The sequence below is a fragment of the Pan troglodytes genome, chromosome 6 (genome assembly GCF_028858775.2).
Source record: "Pan troglodytes isolate AG18354 chromosome 6, NHGRI_mPanTro3-v2.0_pri, whole genome shotgun sequence".
Lineage (NCBI taxonomy): Eukaryota > Metazoa > Chordata > Mammalia > Primates > Hominidae > Pan > Pan troglodytes.
In genome coordinates this window covers 152,709,813-152,727,994 of record NC_072404.2, presented here as the reverse complement: position 1 = coordinate 152,727,994, position 18,182 = coordinate 152,709,813, and the positions used below count along the sequence as shown (strand labels likewise).

The following is an 18,182-nucleotide window of genomic DNA, read 5'->3' as shown; positions in this document are numbered from 1 at the left end:
CATTTCTAATATTTCAATTCTGTTTCCTGGCTCAAAGGTTGGTACCATCAATCACAAAGCTGGAGTCATAGGGGTTATTCTTGATAATTTTGCTCTTTCAGCACTCATAGACAATCATTCACTGTTTCTTATCAGTTGTTTTCTCTCTCCTCTGTTGTCCCTCCATCAGCATTTCTGGTTTACTTATTTAGATCTCCATCATTTCCCACCTGGATTATTTCAACTGGCACCCATGAGATAGGAGGCTGGTGGGACTTGTTTCCTGGTCATGACCCCACTGATAGAAGCAAGATCTGGTCAAAACAGATACAGTAAAGAAGTCGAGGCCGGGTGCAGTGGCTCATACCTGTAATCCCAGCACTTTGGGAGGCTGAGGCGGGTGGATCACTTGAGGTCAGGCGTTTGAGACCAGCCTGGCCAATATGGTGAAATCCCATCTCTACTAAAAGTACAAAAATTAGCCAGGTGTGGTGGCATGCACCTGTATTCCCAGCTACTCAGGAGGATGAGGCAGGAGAATTGCTTGAACCTGGGAGGAAGCAGTTGCAGTGAGCCAAGATCGCGACATTGCACTCCAGCCTGGGCAACAGAATGAGACTCTGTTTCAAAAAAAACAGAAGTCAGCCCACACCAGCAGATGGCAGTGACCTCTAGTTGCCCTCGCTGCTCATTAGGATAAAGACACTCCCACTGGTACCATGACTGTTTGCTAATGCCATGGCAATGGGCCATGGCAATGGCCTGGAAGTTACCTTATATGGTTCTGGAAACGCCCTGTCCCTTTTCCAGAAAGTTGTGAATAACCTGCCTCTTAATTAACATATGATTAAAAGTGGGTATAAATATAGCGGCCAACAACCCATACACTGACAATGCAGGCCACACTCTCTATGGGTTAGCTTTGCTCCACAAGAAGCAGTACCGGTACAATAAGAGTTGCTTTCTCTCACCACTGGCTAGCCCTTGAATTCTTTCCTCAGTGAAGCCAAGAACCCTTCCAGGCTAAGCCCCATTGCCTGCCCTGCATCATCGTGGTGACAATGAAGGGATGAGACAAGGTGGCAAGGTGGCAAGACAGCTATTGGTGATTGGTGAGATGGTGAAACAGTGATCAGCAGCTGGCAATAAGGAAGGAGACAAGATGGTAAGACCAGTGATCTGTGAGGCAATGAGTAGCGAGCAACAGATGATGAGATAGCGAGTGGCTGGCAAAAGACGGCAAGGCAGATGATCGAAGCTGCAGAGCTCTAACACAGAAGCTGTAGATGCAGAGCTGTAATGCTAACCAAAGGCTTCTCTCAGAGCCATTGTCTTTCCTGGCAGGTGGCGGCAGCAGAGCAGAGTGAACAGGCAAGTGGCCACAGTGCTGCCTCATATCATACTCAACACTCTGGCCAGCTGATCACAGGGCCATGCCCCGATCCCCTCACAGCAGCCAAGCCTGTCCAAGCCAAGGAAACCTGAGGAGGAGACTTTCACCTGAGCTCCACACTGGAGACTGCTTAGAGCCATTTTGGCTCATGTGGATTAGTGAGTGACCCCTCTGCCCCTCCTTCAATATTGGGTGAGCAGGAAATAAGGCCTTTGACTAGGTAATCAATTTGAAGTCACCTGCCATTTGGGGGCCCTGGACAGAAGGACAACTAATCAGCTATGACAATTGGTCATTTCTCCTCTAATGCCATTTTACTTTTTTATCAGCCATTTTATTTTCCACCCTGAAATATATGTTTTGTTTCCAGTTTTTGGTGTGGCTCCCTGCTCCTGCGTTTGGACAGTTGTTTAAGACAGGATACTTGATTGTGAGAGTGTTCACTCTAGGATTGTGGGTTAGAGGCCCACTTCAGGATTGTGGGTTAAAGGCCTACCTTCACTGTTGGTCACCTTGTACATGCTCTGGAGTTTTTGGCATTTTGAGCTGGAGACCTACTTGAGGGAGGCATTGTGGGTTTGAGGATACCCACTCTAGGATAATTTTTATTCTTGCTTTTTTCTGTTTCCTGCCCTATAATCCAAAATGCTTAATCCTGTCACTGCATTTTCCCTTTTCCTTCTATGTGTTGGTTAATGAAAATACTTCTTTTGCCATATTTCATGGAGAACACAGTAGTATCCTACTTCCCAATCATATTTCATAATCCACTTTCTTAATGCTTTGTTATCTATATTTACACCTTCTCTGCAGGAAGTGGGAATCTGAAATGAAAAATGATGAGAGCTCATTTATTTTTCCTCTTATTAGACTTAAAAAACTTCTGTGTCTAGTAGAGATGCTTGTCAGACAAAGAAACAACAGTAAACATCCTGAAGGACCCACCACTAGGGTGCCTTATAGACAACTGGAGCAAATTTAAATTAGAAGGTGATATGGTTAGCTCTTTGTCCCCACCAAAATTTCACCTTGAATTATAATAATCCCCATGTGTCAAGGGCGAGACCAGGTGGAGATAATTGAATCATGGGGGTGGTTTCCCACATACTGTTCTCAAGATAGTGAGTTCTCATGAGATCTGGTGGTTTTATAAGGGGTTTCCCCTTTTGCTTAGCTTTCATTCCTCTCTTGTCTGCCACCATGTAAGATGTGCCTTCACTCATCCTTTGCCTTCCACCATGATTGTGAGGCCTCCCCAGCCATGTGGAACTGTGAGTCCTTTAAACCTCCTTTTCTTTATAAATTACTCAGTCTTAGATATGTCTTCATTAGCAGCCTGAAAACAGACTAATGCACCACTCATATCTCATCTTGAATTGTAGTTCCCATAATCCCCACATGTCGTGGAAGGGACCTGGTGGGAAGTAATTGAATCATGGGGGTGGTTACCTCCATGCTGTTCTCATGATAGTGAGAGAGTTCTCACGAGAGCCGATGATTTTATAAGGGGCTTTTCCCCTTCTGTTCAACACTTCTCCTTCCTGCCATCATGTGAAGAAGGACGTGTTTCCTTCTTTTTTTGCCGTGATTGTAAGTTTCCTGAGGCCTCCTTAGCCATGCGGAATTGTGAGTCAATTAAAGCTCTTTCCTTTATAAATTACCCAGTCTCAGACACTTCTTTATAGCAACATGAGAATGGACCAATATAGAAGGATTAAAAGAAAACAAACTCATTTTCTACTGTGACACCATTTGGGTTCAATGAACATTGGGAAACCAAGAAATTAGATCCAAAAATGGCTCTTTATGTCATAACACTATTTTACAATTGGACTTATTATATAAAAAGGAAGGAAAATGGGGAGGGATCCCTTATGTAATGGCTTTTATGGCCCTTTACCAGACAACTATAGGATGTGTTTGGCTCATGTTACTTTCAGACAGCAAGAAGCTGCACCTAGGTGACCCCTCCTAGTTATTCCCCCTAGATGTCCCATGCTCCCCTGGAGCCTCCTCAGTCTCCCAATTCTAAGGGGAGGCCCACCAGTTCTCTAGTGCAGGATTCCACCACAAGGTCATCAGGCACCTCTCCCCCTTATCCAACTAGCCCCAGCCTATACCTCTCACTGCCCGAGGAAGTAAGCCCTACCAGTACCACCAGGAGGGGACCCCTATATCAGCCCCTAAAATCAAACCTGTGTCCATTGTGGGAGGTAGCTGATAGAGATGGGAGGGACAATCAATCAGAGTACATGTGTCCTTTTCTATGTGTGATTTGGCTTTATGCAAGGAGAAATTTGGCCAGTTTTTGGAGGATCCAGGGAAGTTCATTGAGGAGTTTGTTGAGTTGACTATGTCTTCTGACTTAATTTCACATGATTTGCAAAAATTATTGTGCACCTGCTATACCACAGATAAGAAACAGATGGATCTGAGTACTGACCAAAAATATGCAGATGGAGTGGCCACACATAACCTAGACCATGCTAGTTATCATGTGGAAGGAGATACATTTCCAGATATGGACCCTCAGTGGAATTACCAGAGGGCTTCCCAAGATCTCAAATGCAAAAATCACATGGTAACTTGCTTAATAAAAGATATGAAAAAGCATGTAGTTAAGCCAGTTAATCATGACAAGATTAAAGAAGTAACTCAGAGAAAGGCTAAAATTCCTGCTATATTTCAAGGCCATTTGGTTGAGGCATTCAGGAAATATACTAATACAGAAACAGACTCCCAAGAATGGCAAACTCTCCTGTGTATGCATTTTATACTCAATCTGCCTCTGACATTAGGAAGAAGACATAAAAGGCAGAAATGGGACCTCAAATTCCTATGAGCCAACTCTTAAACATGGGCATTAGAATTTACAATAAGAACAGAGCAGAGGAAGAGGAGAAAATCAAAAGAAATAGCCAAAAGCACAATTGTTAGTGACTGTTTTAGGCCCCCAGACAGCTCAGGATTGCTCAATCCAAGTAAGTGTCCCAAGATAGATGTCTAGAATGTTCAGATAAGAACCCCTAATCCATCAGCCCTTGAACCAGAATCAATATGTCTTCTGTAAACAAGAGGGCCATTGGAAAAGGGACTGCCCCAGTTTCCAAAGGGAGCCTTGGTTACCCAAACCCATCATTTGCAGAGGATTTAAACAGCCCAATATCCCCCATGACTCCCATTAGACACCTTAGCATCTCTACAGAGGAACCTTGGGCAACCCTTAGTGTGGCAGGTAAAAATACTAAGTTACAATGTACTCTTTTTGTGAAAGACTGTTTTTGCCCAACTTAAAAGTACTTAAAGGTTAATTAAAATTATGGACATGAGAAGGTGACTTATGAAATAAGGTAGAAATTAACTAGTAAGTAGGCAAGAGAGATATATGAAGAAAGATAAGGATATGAAGGTGTATTTTTGGTAAAGGATGGTATAAATGTAAAAGAATTTTGTATGAGAAAGGATCTTGTAAGATAAATGATTGTCCTACAGTAAAGTGACTGGTTATTTATAAAAGAGGTGGTATAGGACTAGTCAGAAAGTTCAAGCATGTTGTAGATGGTCTGTGTAAGTCATGATGAGGCTCATCATGGGGGATTTATGAAGGAATTTTGTGTATGATTAAGTTGGCTGTCATTCAAAGGCAATTGTTTAAAATAATCTTTCTAGAAGATGGTCTCCTGTGTTAAAATAAGCTTTTCTTAAGGTATAGATTTGCTGTTAATAAAATTTCAAGAAATTTTGCTTTTCAATACTACAACCTATTCTTTTTTTACATTTCTCAGATTCATATCTCAGAAATTCAACTGTCATGTCTCACTATTTTTAGCATTTTTTCCTTTTCTGAAGGCCTAAAACAACTGTCTTCAGCTTTTTCATCAGTCTTTGTAATTTATTCTTCTCCAGTTCTAATGGTTGTTATGTCCTGATGCTAAAATATTTTGTCTTGGAGGTCTATAAAAGCAAAGTTTTCCTCCAGTATAACTTGATTCTATACTCTTGTTTTTTCATAATGTGTAACTTTAGTTTTGGCTGTTGGTTTTTTACTTATATTGCTTAAAGCCGTTTTAAGGGTAAATTAGTGCCTGCCTGCCTCCATTCCTGTCTGGCCTAAAACATTTAATTGGCTATAAGAAACCTGAAAAATTAATTCAGGCTATGGCAAGAAACAGGGTTGGACATTCCTAACTATGCCTTCCATTGGAATTTAGGCCAAGTTCAAATGGCCTTCCAAGAGTATGGAAATTGAGTTGCCCTTTACCACAAAGGAAAAGATTAGCTCCCCTGCTCAACCAGGAGATCTAGTCCCAATAAAAACCTGGAAAGAAGGATTTCCTGAGGATCAATTACAACTAAAATGGAATAGCCTATGTTAGGTATTGTTAAACACCCCTAATGCTGTTAAACTTCAGAGAATCACTAGCTAGGTACACCTGTTCAGGATTAATCCTGTTTCTTATGAGTACCCCCAAGTTCAAGAGAAGGACCATGACCTATATTAATAACTCTGAACAAATGGAGATTACCATTCAAAAAATGATGAACAAGCTACCTGGATACATAGATATAACCAGGGCACTGATCCCAACTATATCTGGTCAACTATCAAAATGGCCTTTCCAAGTCTTACCTGGTTTTGACCTTTCCTAGGACCTTTGTTATCTGTTGTGTTGCTACTAATTTTTGGCCCTTGCTTGTTTAACCTCTTTGTAAAGTTGGTGTCTTCCAGGTTACAACAATTCCATGTAAAGACAAAGCTGGCAAAATGTTTCGAACCCATCCCATCTTCTGACCTGGAAAATGAAAACATTATGCTTTTGGACCCCTTAGATCAGGTATCCAGGAATTGTTGCTCCTCCAACCTAGGAGGGCCTATGCCCGTGAAATCAGCAAGAAGCAGTTACAGAAGATGGACCTCTGTTCTTCTGAAACCTCCTAAAGATTAAGGAAGAGTGTGTAATTTCTAAGGGGAGGGATGAGATAGAAGGCTAGCAGGACTTGTTTTCTAGCCAATACCCTGCTGATTGGAGCAAATTCTGGTCAAAACAGATGCAGTGAAGAACCCAGCCAAAACCAGCAAATGGCAATGAAAGCAACCTCTAGTTGCCCCACTTGTTGATAGCATAAAGATACTCTTACAGGCACCATGACAGTTTACAAATGCCATGGCTGTGGACCATGGCAATGGCCTGGAAGTTATCTTATATGGTTCTGGAAACTCTCTGTCCCTTTTCCAGAAAGTTCTGAATAACCTGCACCTTAATTAACATTTGATTAAAAGTGGGGATACTATAGCCAATATCATACTGAATGGGCAAAAGCTGGAAGCATTCCCCTTTGAAACCGGCACAAGACAAGCATGCCTTCTCTCACCACTCCTGTTCAACATAGTATTGGAACTTCTGGCAGAGGCAATCAGACAAGAGAAAGAAAGAAAGGTATTCAAACAAGAAGAGAGCAAATCAAACTGTCTCTGCTTGCAGATGACATGATCCTGTATCTAGAAAACTGCATTGTCTCAGCCCAAAAGCTCCTTAAGCTGATAAGTAACTTCAGCAAAGTAATCAATGTGCAAAAATCACATGCATTCCTATACACCAACAATTGATGAGCAGAGAGCCAAATCATGAATAAACTCCTAATCACAATTGCTACAAAAAGAAGAAAATACCTAGGAATACAGCTAACAAGGGATGTGAAGGACCTCTTCAAGAACTACAAACCACTGCTCAAAGAAGTAAGAGAGGACAAAAACAAATGGAAAAATAACATGCTCATGGATAGGAAGAATTAATATCATGGAAATGGCCATATTGCCAAAGTAATTTATGAAATCAATACTATTCCCATTAAACTACTATTGTTATTCTTCACAGAATTAGAAAAATACTACTTTAAACTTAATATGGAACCAAAAAAGAGCCTGTATAGCCAAGACAATCCTAAGCAAAAAGAACAAAGCTGGGGGCATCACGCTACCTGACTTCAAACTATACTACAAGGCTTCAGTAACCAAAACAACATGGTACTGGTACCAAAACAGACACATTGACCAATGGAACAGAATAGAGATCTCAGAAATAAGACCACACATCTACACCATCTGATCTTTGACAAACCTGACCAAGGCAAGCAATGGAGAAATGATTCCCTATTTAATAAATGATGCTGTGAAAACTGGCTAGCCATATGCAGAAAATTGAATTCCTTACACCTTATACAAAAATTAACTCAAGATGGATTAAAGACTTAAATGTAAAACCCCAAACAATAAAAATCCTAGAAGAAAATCTAGGCAATATCATTCAGTACATAGGCATGGGCAAAGATTTCATGACAAAAACATCAAAAACAATTGCAATGAAAGCAAAGATTAAGAAATGGGATCTAAGTAAACTAAAGGGCTTCTGCACAGCAAAAGAAACTATCATCAGAGTCAACAAACAACCTATGGAATGGGAGAAAATTTTTGCAATCTATACATCTGACAAAGGTCTAATATCCAGAATCTACAAGAAACTTAAACAAATTTACAAGAAAAAACCCAAACAACCAAAGTGAGCAAAGGACATGAACAGATACTTCTAAAAGAAGATGTTTATGTGGCCAACAAACATGAAAAAATCCTCAACATCACTGATCATTAGAGAAATGCAAATCAAAACCACAATGAGAAACCATCTCACACCAGTCAGAATGGTGACATTAAAATGTCAAGAAATAAAACATGCTGGTGAGGCTGTGGAGAAATAGGAACACTTTTACACTGTTAGTGGGAATGAAAATTAGCTCAACCATTGCAGGAGACAGTGTGGTGATTCCTCAAAGATCTAGAACCAGAAATACCATTCAACCCAGCAATCCTATTACTGGGTATATGCCCAAAGAAATATAAATCATTCAATTATAAAGATACATGCACGCTTATGTTCATTGCAGCACTATTCACAATAGCAAAGATATGGAATCAACCCAAATGGCCATCAATGATAGACTGAATAAAGAAAATACCGTACATATATACCATGTAATACTAGGCAGCCATAAAAAGGAATGAGATTATGTCCTTTGGAGAGACATGGATGGAGTTGAAAGCCATTATCCTCAGCAAACTAACACAGGAACAGAAAACCAAGCACCACATATTCTCACTTATAAGTGGGAACTGAACAATGAGAACACCTGGATGCAGGGAGGGAAACAACACACACTGGGGGCCTGTCCAGGTGGTGGGAGGAGGGGGAGCATCAAGATAAATAGCTAATGTATGTGGGGCTTAATACCTAGGTGATGGGTTGATAGATGTGACAAACCACCATGGCACACACTTACCTATGTAACAAACCTGCATGTCCTGCACATGTATCCTGAAACAAATAAAATATAATAAAATGAAATAATATAAAATAATAAAATAAAATAAAGTACAATAAAATAAAGTAGGTATAAACAGAGCCGCCAATGGCCCACATGCTGTAGACTCTGGGCACACTGCCTGTGTCCCTGCTCCACAAGGAGCAGCACTGGTTCAATAAGAGTTGCTTTCTCTCACCACTGGCTAGCCCCTGAGTTTTTTCCTGGGTGAAGCCAAGAACCCTCTCAGGCTAAGCCCCAGTTTTGGGGCTCACTTGGTCTGCTTCATCCAGGCTTCATCTTTTCCTTCTACTCTATCTACGCAATGCAGCCAGAATGTGACATTTTACAAATGCAAATCTGATATATAGTATTCTCTGGCTTAAAGATATCAAAGCATTCCTATAAACATAAAATTAAGTCAACTTTCTTAATAATACTGGCAAGGTTGTCCATGCTTATCTTTTCAGATTCATCCCCTACAATCTCTTGCTATGCATGTTATATAATGAAAAAAATGGCAAATCTATGAGAAGGAGTTAGTTGTCTTGTTTCAGTTTTGATTACTTTTTCACACATATTCTAAGATAGTGTGTGTACATATATGCATATATATATATATAGACTTCTTTCAATTCATCCTTTCATTTTCTTATCTAGATTTCCACTGTAATCTCCATCTGTGTCAGTTGAAGATGTCAATCCATTCAATATAAACCAATTAGTCGGTAAGGTAATGTGAGTGCTAAGAATGTAGCTTCTTATAACAATTATTATTCATTTGCAGTTTGAAAAAAATGCAAAAATCTGAAAATTATATGCCAGAATATATTATGACAAGATTTAGACATGAGAACAGGTTGTAATTAAATGAGGTATTTACAATACTTTTAATTTTCAATATACTAAGCCTCACATTGCATACTGGATATGTACTATATTCACCTCAATTCTTGGAAAGCTTTTTTCAAACTATTCAGAATTAAAATAAACAAGTTGCAAATTGTGCATGCTCTGTTTTCAGGAGAAGAAAGCCTCAATACAAACTGAATGTGAATGGACACTGAAAGGTAACCACTCAGAAAGCAGCTGATTGGGGCACTCAATTACCACTAAATAATTCAGCATCTCTAATGGAAATCAGATCCAGTGTTTCCCCAGTGAAGGAACAGCCTTTCTTGGTTACCCAATACTCAGCTAGCTACTCAAGGGCTTTAGAGAAAAACAATAAAGTAAAAGGTAAGAAATATTTTAATGGTGTTCACATTCTCTTGGGTGCTTTCCTGGTAAGAAATTCCCAACTTCCTAGCAGCTGCTGCCATTATGGGGAGACATGGAGAGTGAGAGAAAGAAATCAATATTTAAATCTGAAACAGCCAGAAAGTTCAAGGAGGGGTGCCAGTATTAACTGGTTTGTGTATGTGTTTGGCCTTTCAAAAAAACCCAGTCTTAAGAGGAGAGAAGACATTTTAAGTAAACAACTCATTAGGAATCACACAGCAAGGTTTGGTTAGCTCATTACAAACACATTTAATTTAAGGAAGAATATTCATGTGAGACTTTTGTCTAGAAACTTCAATAATAGAATGAACTGTTGCATAAAGTAATGTGTTTTTTTCTCTCTCTCTCTCAAAACAGGAAGAGAATATTGATTTCCCAGTCTTGGCCACCAGCCCCACCTTGTCTCACTATAAGTACTGAGATGAATGAATTTATGTCTCTAAAAGCACTAAGCAATCTTCAAGAGAGTACTGCTTTATAAATAAAAAAAGCTTTATTATTATGGGGTAGAAATGTTAGTGAGAAAGTTGGAACTCTTATCAAAGGGTGTTGGTGCCCCGACATTTGCTGTCAGCTCTGAAAAGGTGGCTGCGAAACTCATTGTATCCAATTCTGGTTGGCTTGGGGCCCAGCATACAGTGGGATTTCTGGCCAATGGCCTCATACAGTGGGATGGCTGGCGCCTGGCCCAGGGATTAGAGTGCTTTCATTTCTTTGTCTCATTGATATTAGTCACAGAATCTCCCTTTTCATTTACAACCCAACACCCACCCCCACCCCACGCCACCCCATGCAGGCTGGGGACAAGGGGGTGCAGAAGCAGAAGTTGCTGCAAACTCTGAGCTCTTGTACCCCAAGAGAAAGAAGAAAATGTCCATTTCCAACTCAGCTATCCAACATCTGTATGTATTTTGTTATGCACATTTACCAGGAAGTTGATAGTCTGTTATGTCCTTGAAAGGAGAAGTGCCATAAAGATATAAGATACTGTAAGTTAACCTTGGATAAACAAGGTATTCGGTATCTTACGGCTTCTTTTTATTTCTCCCTCTCTCCTCCTTTCTCCTCTTTCACCCTCCCTAATGAACTAGTGACTATTTTGAAATTTCATCTCAAAGAACAATCTGGTGAACATAATTTGTGGGCACATTTTCTTCAATTCCTAGATATGTGTGTGTGTGTCTTTATGTGTGTGGGTGTGTGGGTGTACTCTTTGGAAAAAGCCATATATATCATTTATTGATAACTTTCCTTCATGTCTTTCCTTTACATGTGCATGTGTAATTGTGTATTTGTGTGCATGTATGTGGTGTATGCTTTGCAAAATCCATCAGTGATAATATGCCCTAGAGCCACATTCTGCTTGAGTCTTAGAAAATGCTCTGCTGAGTTCCATAGGATAAACTTTGGTCTTGAATAATAATAATCATGTCTGAGATATTTATGCTCAGAAACTGAAAGTAATTTCCAAAATAAAACCAAGAACATGAATTCCTAAATAGCAACTGATCTAAAAATAAACCACAGAGCTCCAATACATCACAACACAGTGACCAAGCTTTCATCTCTTTGCCTAATTCCCTTAAAAATCAATTTATATAAAAATAGAAATATTAATGCTTTAAATAAGGTCTAAATTGAATATAGGTAGATAACCTTGCTCCTTTTCATTATATTACAGAATTGCCATTAGTGAGAAATCAGCTAATTCCAGGTACAAAATACTCCCATTTTCTGGAACCAGCTGAGAGGTAGCGGGAAAGAGGGAGAGAAGAACCCTTAGATCCTGCGTAAATGCCCTGATGAAAAGTTGTCACCCTCTTCATTAGAGGATTAAACTTCAGCTTCTTCAGCTATGTAGTAGGAATACTGATATCTAACCTTACAGGGCTCATGATGTGCATTAAATGATAAAATGTATGTGAAAGACTTTGCAAAATTTACATTATTCAGAGAAGGCAGTGTTGTTGTAGTACTTGAAGATGTCAATATTTAAGGGGGTGTGTTCCTGCGACTATATCTTTAAGGGCTTCTAAGTTCCTAAAATGGTAATAAAGTGTCTAGTTTCATACTCAGAACAGCAGGAATTTTAAATATTGCCAGTCCTGTCATATTTTAGAGATAAGAAAATGAAGGTCAAGAGCCATTAGTGATTTATCCAAAGTCAGAAAACAACTCAACAGCAGATCAAGGGAATCCTACTTCAGCTGATTTTTAACTCCAGATTCTTGTATCTGTATGCCTTTCAAAGGACAACTCACTGTTTGTTTTTTTAAATAAAGAGTGAGCTCTGAGAGAGGTAGTGCCATACTGGGCAGCTCAGTGTGGCCAAGTAACCCTAGAAAGGCTTTATAGTTTAGGGAGAACTTGACTAAAGGGTAGCGTTTACGTACATGTAGCAGATCAGGAAAGCCCTTATAGGTATGGAAAATAGTAAGAACCTATGAGGCCTGAAAAAGCATGTTGTGTACAGAGGCCACTGGGGAGAGTTACCTGGCTATGAGAAATAATGCACTGGAGATTGTACAAAAAACATGTGCATTAGTGAAGGCCAAATTTTAGATAATGCCTTTCAAGTAAATTCTGCCTAACGATATAAATGTTTATATTTTTGAAAGAAAGACGGACAGGTTCTTAATAGATTTATTTTCTTTTAGGCTGACTCCATGCTTTGTACATCTGCCAAATTAATCTTCCTGAATAGAACCTGCATTGTGTCAGTCTGTATTGGAACACTCCCAAGTCACTGCAATGTCCATAATAAAACAAAATTCAAGATCTGCCGCAAGGTAAACTTCACCCCACCTCACGTTTGCTTCTTGATCTGATCCGTTTGCTTCAGCCAAAATGTTCTATGAACCATTTCCAGAACTCCTCCTGGACTTCTGGGGCTTCCTAGTCTAGAATAATAGACATCTCTGACTCCACTCATCACGTTTTTTCTAAACTCATTTTTCAAAACCCAGTATAAACTTCCATTTCTATTGAGTCTTCTTTCATTTTCCCTAATCTTTACTTTGAAGCTTTTTCTTTTGGACCAAGAAAACAACCTGTCACTGTAAACTCATATGCATTTGTCAGTAGAGCCATGTATGTACTCTCTTTGAGCACAGAGCACATGCTGTCCTGGATGAGCTAGTCCTGAAGCAGAATCTCAGAGGGCTGACTGGCCAGGCACTTACACACTGCAGACATCCTTCCTGGTTGATACCAATTGAATATCTGTTAACAATAGGAGTTCAGAATCCACTTTGAGAAATGAACAAATAAAATCGATTTCTTAAAATGAAGAAACTACTTTTGAAAGTCTCTGGATTCAAATTTTCCCTAACAGAATGTATGTTTAAAGGATCTGTTACTTCACAACACACTTTTTTTTTTTTTCCTCACATGAATGAAGTTTCAACTTAATGCAGTATCTGGCCCAGAATTTAATGTGGTATTTTTAAAAATTCTTTATAATTTGATAAGTGACAATACAGTATTTATTAATTACCAAGCAGCATTATAAACATGTTAAATGTTTAATTTTTAGCAAACTTATAGGACAAGGAATGTTATTATCCTTACTTTACAAATGTTAACCCAAGGCACAGAGGGGTTAAGTAACATACCAGAAGTCACACAGATAGTGTAAGTAAAAGGCCTAGGCTTTGAAATCAGCCAATCTGACTACACAGTCAATTTTATTGTATTTTATTTTTTAGTTTTTTAGAGACAGGGTCTTGCTATGTTGCCCAGGCTGGCCTTAAACACCCGGACTCAAGCAATCCTACCTTGGCATCCCCAGTGGCTGGGACTACAGTCTTGGGCCATAGTGTCCAGCTTATTTTATTTCTTAAATAAATTTTATTGAGATACAGTCAGGAATTTTAGTTATACATCATAAAATACACCCATTCTAAGTGTACAGTTTGATGACTTTTGACAAGTGTATATTCCATGTAGTCACCATATTAGTAGAATATTTGGTAGTTCTATCAATTTCTCTCCCCCTCCCCAGCTTATAGTCCCAGGCAACCACTGATCTGTTTTGCCAGTGCAAACCCTTAGGTTTGCTTTCTCTAGAAATTCATATAATGAAATCAACATATACAGTATATGCTCATAAGTCTCTGGCTTGTTTTTCTCTGTGCAGTGTTTTTGAAGTTAATCCGTATTTTTTCATTTATCAGTAGGTTACCCTTTTATTGATGAATAATATCTCATTGAATGGCTCTACTAAATTTTAATAATATATTCATCAATTGATGGATTTCTAATTTGGAACTATTATGAATAAAGATGCTATGGGCATCTATGTACAAACCTCTGTTTGGGACACATATTTCTCTAGAGCAAATACCTAAGAGTGAATAGTCTAATATCTCTAGGAAAATCTAATCATATGGTAGGTGCATGTTTAATTTATAAGAAGCTGTCAAATGGTTTTCCAAAGTGGCTGTACTATTTTACATTCCTACCAACACTTGGGATTTCCAGTCCTTTTAATTTTAGCTCTTTGAGTAGGTGTGTAGGTGGCAGCTCATTGAAGTTTTAGTTTGCTTTTCTTTGACAGGGCAAATGAAGGAATGCATTTCTCATATGCTTATTGGCATTTACATATTTTCTTTTGCAAAGTGTCTATTGAGATCTTTTGCCTATTTTTTTGTTGGATTGATTGGTTTCTGATTATTGGGTTATCTTTGTCAGACATGTATTATGAGAATATTTGCATTCTCTGGATTGCCTTATTATGATTATTAATTAATGAATGTATTTTTTTTTTTGACACGAGGTTTTGCTTCGTCCCTCAGATTGGAGTGCAGTGGTGTGATCATAGCTCAGTACAGCTTCGAACTCCTTGGCTCAACTGACCCTTCCACCTCACCCTTCCTAGCAGCTTGGACTACAGGCATGTGCCACAACACCCAGCTAATTTTTTCAGAAAATTATTTTTTTGTAGAGATGAGGTCTCACTGTGTTGCCCAGGCTGGTCTCCAATTCTCAGCCTCCAGTGATCTTCCCACCTTGGACTCCCAGAGTGCTGGGATTACAGGCGTGAACCACTGTGCCTGGCCTATTATGTTTAATGATGGCTTTCAAAGAGCAAAATTTTAATTTATCAGTATTTTACTAACAGTTTGTACTTTTTACATGCTATCTAAGAAATCTTTGCCTACCCCAAAATAACAAAGATTTTCCCTTATTGTATTGTAGAAATGTTATAGCATTTGCTTTTATGTTTAGGCCTTTAATTCATTTTGAGTTAATTTTTTTCTATGATCTCAGAGTTTATGTCTTTCCATATTGATATCCAGTTCTTTCAGCATCATTTGCTGGACAACCTGTCCTTTCCCCATTGAAAAATGTTTGATTCTATTTGTGAACTGACCATTGTTTCCCATTGTTCTATAAGTCTATCTTTATGCCAGTACTGTACAATAATCTTGATCATTGTAGGTTTATAGTGAGACCGAGTAGAGTCCTCTGGCTTTTTTATTTCAAAAATGGTTTGCCTAGTCTATGTCCTTTGCACTTCCATATAAATTTTGGTTTCAGGTTGTCAATTTCTATAAAGGCACTTATTGGAATTTGGCTTTAATGATATTTAATCTATAGATAAATATACGAAGAATGTATGTCATAACAATCTTAAATTTTCAAATTGCTGAACATGATGAATCTCTCTATTTAGGTGTTCTATAAGTTATCTCAGAAATGTTCTGTGGTTTTCAGTGAATAAGGCTTGAAAATATTTTGCTAAAGTTATCCCTAAGTATTTCTTTCTTTCTGTTTTTTTTTTTTTTTTTTTTTTTTGAGACACAGCCTCACTCTGTCGCCAGGCTAGAGTGCAGTGGCACAATCTCGGCTCACTGAAACCTCCGCCTCCCAGGTTCAACCGATTCTCCTGCCTCAGCTTCCCGAATAGCTGGGACTATAAGCAGGTGCCACCACGCCCAGCTAATTTTTGTATTTTTAGTACAGACGGGGTTTCACCATGTTGGCCAGGATGGTCTCCATCTCTTGATCTCGTGATCCGCCCACCTTGGCCTCCCAAAGTGCTGGGATTACAGGCATAAGCCACCAAATATTTCATACTTTTGATAATTGTTCATCGTTAGAAATAGAAATAAAATTGATCTTTATAATATTAACTTGTATCCATGTAGAGTCATAAATTAGTTCTAGAAGATTTTCTGTGCATTTTTGATCAATGTCTATGTATATACTCAAGTTATCTGAAAATAAAGCCAACTGTGCCCCTCCTTCTCATTTTTTTTCTTTTTCTGGACTTATTTTATTGGCTAAGATTTCTCATGCAATATCGAATAAAAGTGGTAAGAGTGGCCATTCTTGGCTTTTTCTTGATTTTAGGTGGAAAGTATCCTTTAGCTTTCTGTGGATATCTCTTATCAGAACAAGAGTAGTCATTCATATTCTTAAGTTGATGAATTTTAAATTATGAATGGATGTTGAATTCTGTCAGATGCTTTTCCTATATATATTAATGTATTCTCTTTTCCCCCTGCTTAATCTGTAAATATGAATTTTATTTTTTACATGTAAAACCTAACTTGCTTTCCTGAAATAAATATCTAATATGATGCACAGTATTATACTTTTTATACATTAATTGCATTGATATGATATTTGTTAAAGACTTTTGCATCTATGTTCATTTTATATTTTGCTCTGTATATTTTGTTTTCTTGTAATGTGTGATCAAACTTCTTTTGATATTTCAGATCTAATTTTCTGTGTAAGTCTGAGTGAGGTCATTGTCCAAGACCTGCTCTTTCAGAACCTTGATTTTAGAAGTTCTCTTTACAAGATTGAGGGTCTTAAGTCAAGCTGCTTAGATGCATAAGACACTGATAAAGTCAAAATTTATAACTTTTTAGGGAGACATTGTAGCAGGCATTGTTTGCTTCCCAAATTCTGTTTGCCTCTTCCTCGTGCTGAAATAGTCTGTATGGCTACGTGACTAGAAAAGCTGACCTATTCTGCACTAGAATTTGGGTCTATTTTAAATCTTTAAAGCCAAATATGATTGGAGCTCCTTGAAACCATTTTGAAGAGCATTGGGCTGCAAATTTGAAAATGCAGAGTCAAAAGATAGAAAGACTTCAGTTCTTGAAGACTTGGAAGCATTGACTTTATCAATTTGTGTTGTTTGTGAGATAAATTTCTAAAATTTCTAAGCCATTTTTATTTGCTTTATGTTTTTTAATAAAATATAATTATTATAAAATATATCTAAGATAGAAGTAAAATTTGTAATCTTGTCACAGCAGTAAAAAACAAAGTAAAAGGTTTGTTTCTATCACCTTTCCAATATTTCAGAGAGGGGGAGAGAGATGTATTAATGGGGCTTCTAGAACGCTGTGAAAGTTTGATGAATTGTCCTTTTACATTCTAGGGATATTAAAGAACCTAGAGTGGTAATCAAGACTCTAAACATCCTGTCAAGTAGGCAATCCAAGAGACAAGCTGACGAATTTTTCATCAGGTTCCTTCACCTTTTTAAACTTCATGCTGATCACACTTCTCCTTGCATTTGCCACTGCAAAATCAGCAGCCTCATTTTCAAAATACCCTTAGGAGATGTTATAATTTCTGTGATTTCAAATCACCTTGCATAGTTATATTTTGGCCTGGTAACACTCATGCAAGGGGCATGTTCATTACACCTGGAGAGGCTGAGAACTGACATTAGCAAGCCAAAGTCACTGCTGACAGGAGCTTGTGTGGGCAGAGAAAGTGCTAAAGGGCAAGTTTGGAGTTAATTATTTTGCACAAGAAACAGGAAGAAGGGGAAGACTTTTGGGGAGTGGGTTAGTGCAGTAGCCTCCTACTGGGCTCTCTGCTTCCACCCTCATCCTCCTGTGCTCTATTCAGCATAGCAGAGAGGACGTTTTAAACCACAGTCAGGTTTAATCACTCTTCATGGCTTCCCACTTCATTCAGAGCAAAAATGAAACTCCTTACAGTGGACAAAGGTCTTAGGTGATCTGGCCCATTGCTTCCCTTAATGCCTCTCACTGAGTTCCTGCCATGGTGACCTCCTTTTCTTCCCCAAAAAACTTGGGGCAAGGTCAGACCTCAGAGTCTTTGCCTTTGTTGATGCCTTTGCCTACAGGCTCTTCCCCCAAATATTTACTTGGCCAGCATCCTCAATTCTTTTAAGTCTTCT

The 18,182-nt window shown here is 38.6% G+C and overlaps 2 protein-coding genes across 5 annotated transcripts in view; both read left to right on the top strand.

Annotated features, from left to right (window-relative positions):
- DGKI (diacylglycerol kinase iota) overlaps positions 1-9,838 on the top strand; it is a 496,276-nt gene extending 486,438 nt beyond the window's left edge. For 2 of the 4 annotated variants that reach the window (XM_063815623.1, XM_063815622.1), the window contains exon 37: positions 9,750-9,838. The gene's annotated coding sequence lies outside the window, so the exon portion shown is untranslated. Of the gene's footprint in view, positions 1-1,323; positions 3,030-9,749 lie in introns of those variants that run through there. The other 2 variants (XR_010159013.1, XM_063815621.1) reach the window with 2 other exon arrangements.
- The window catches only part of PTN (pleiotrophin), a 127,637-nt gene continuing 119,204 nt past the window's right edge, over positions 9,750-18,182 (top strand). The window contains exons 1-3 of the mRNA XM_003318816.6: positions 9,750-11,720; positions 12,664-12,795; positions 14,784-14,900. The gene's annotated coding sequence lies outside the window, so the exon portion shown is untranslated. The remainder of the gene's footprint in view (positions 11,721-12,663; positions 12,796-14,783; positions 14,901-18,182) is intronic.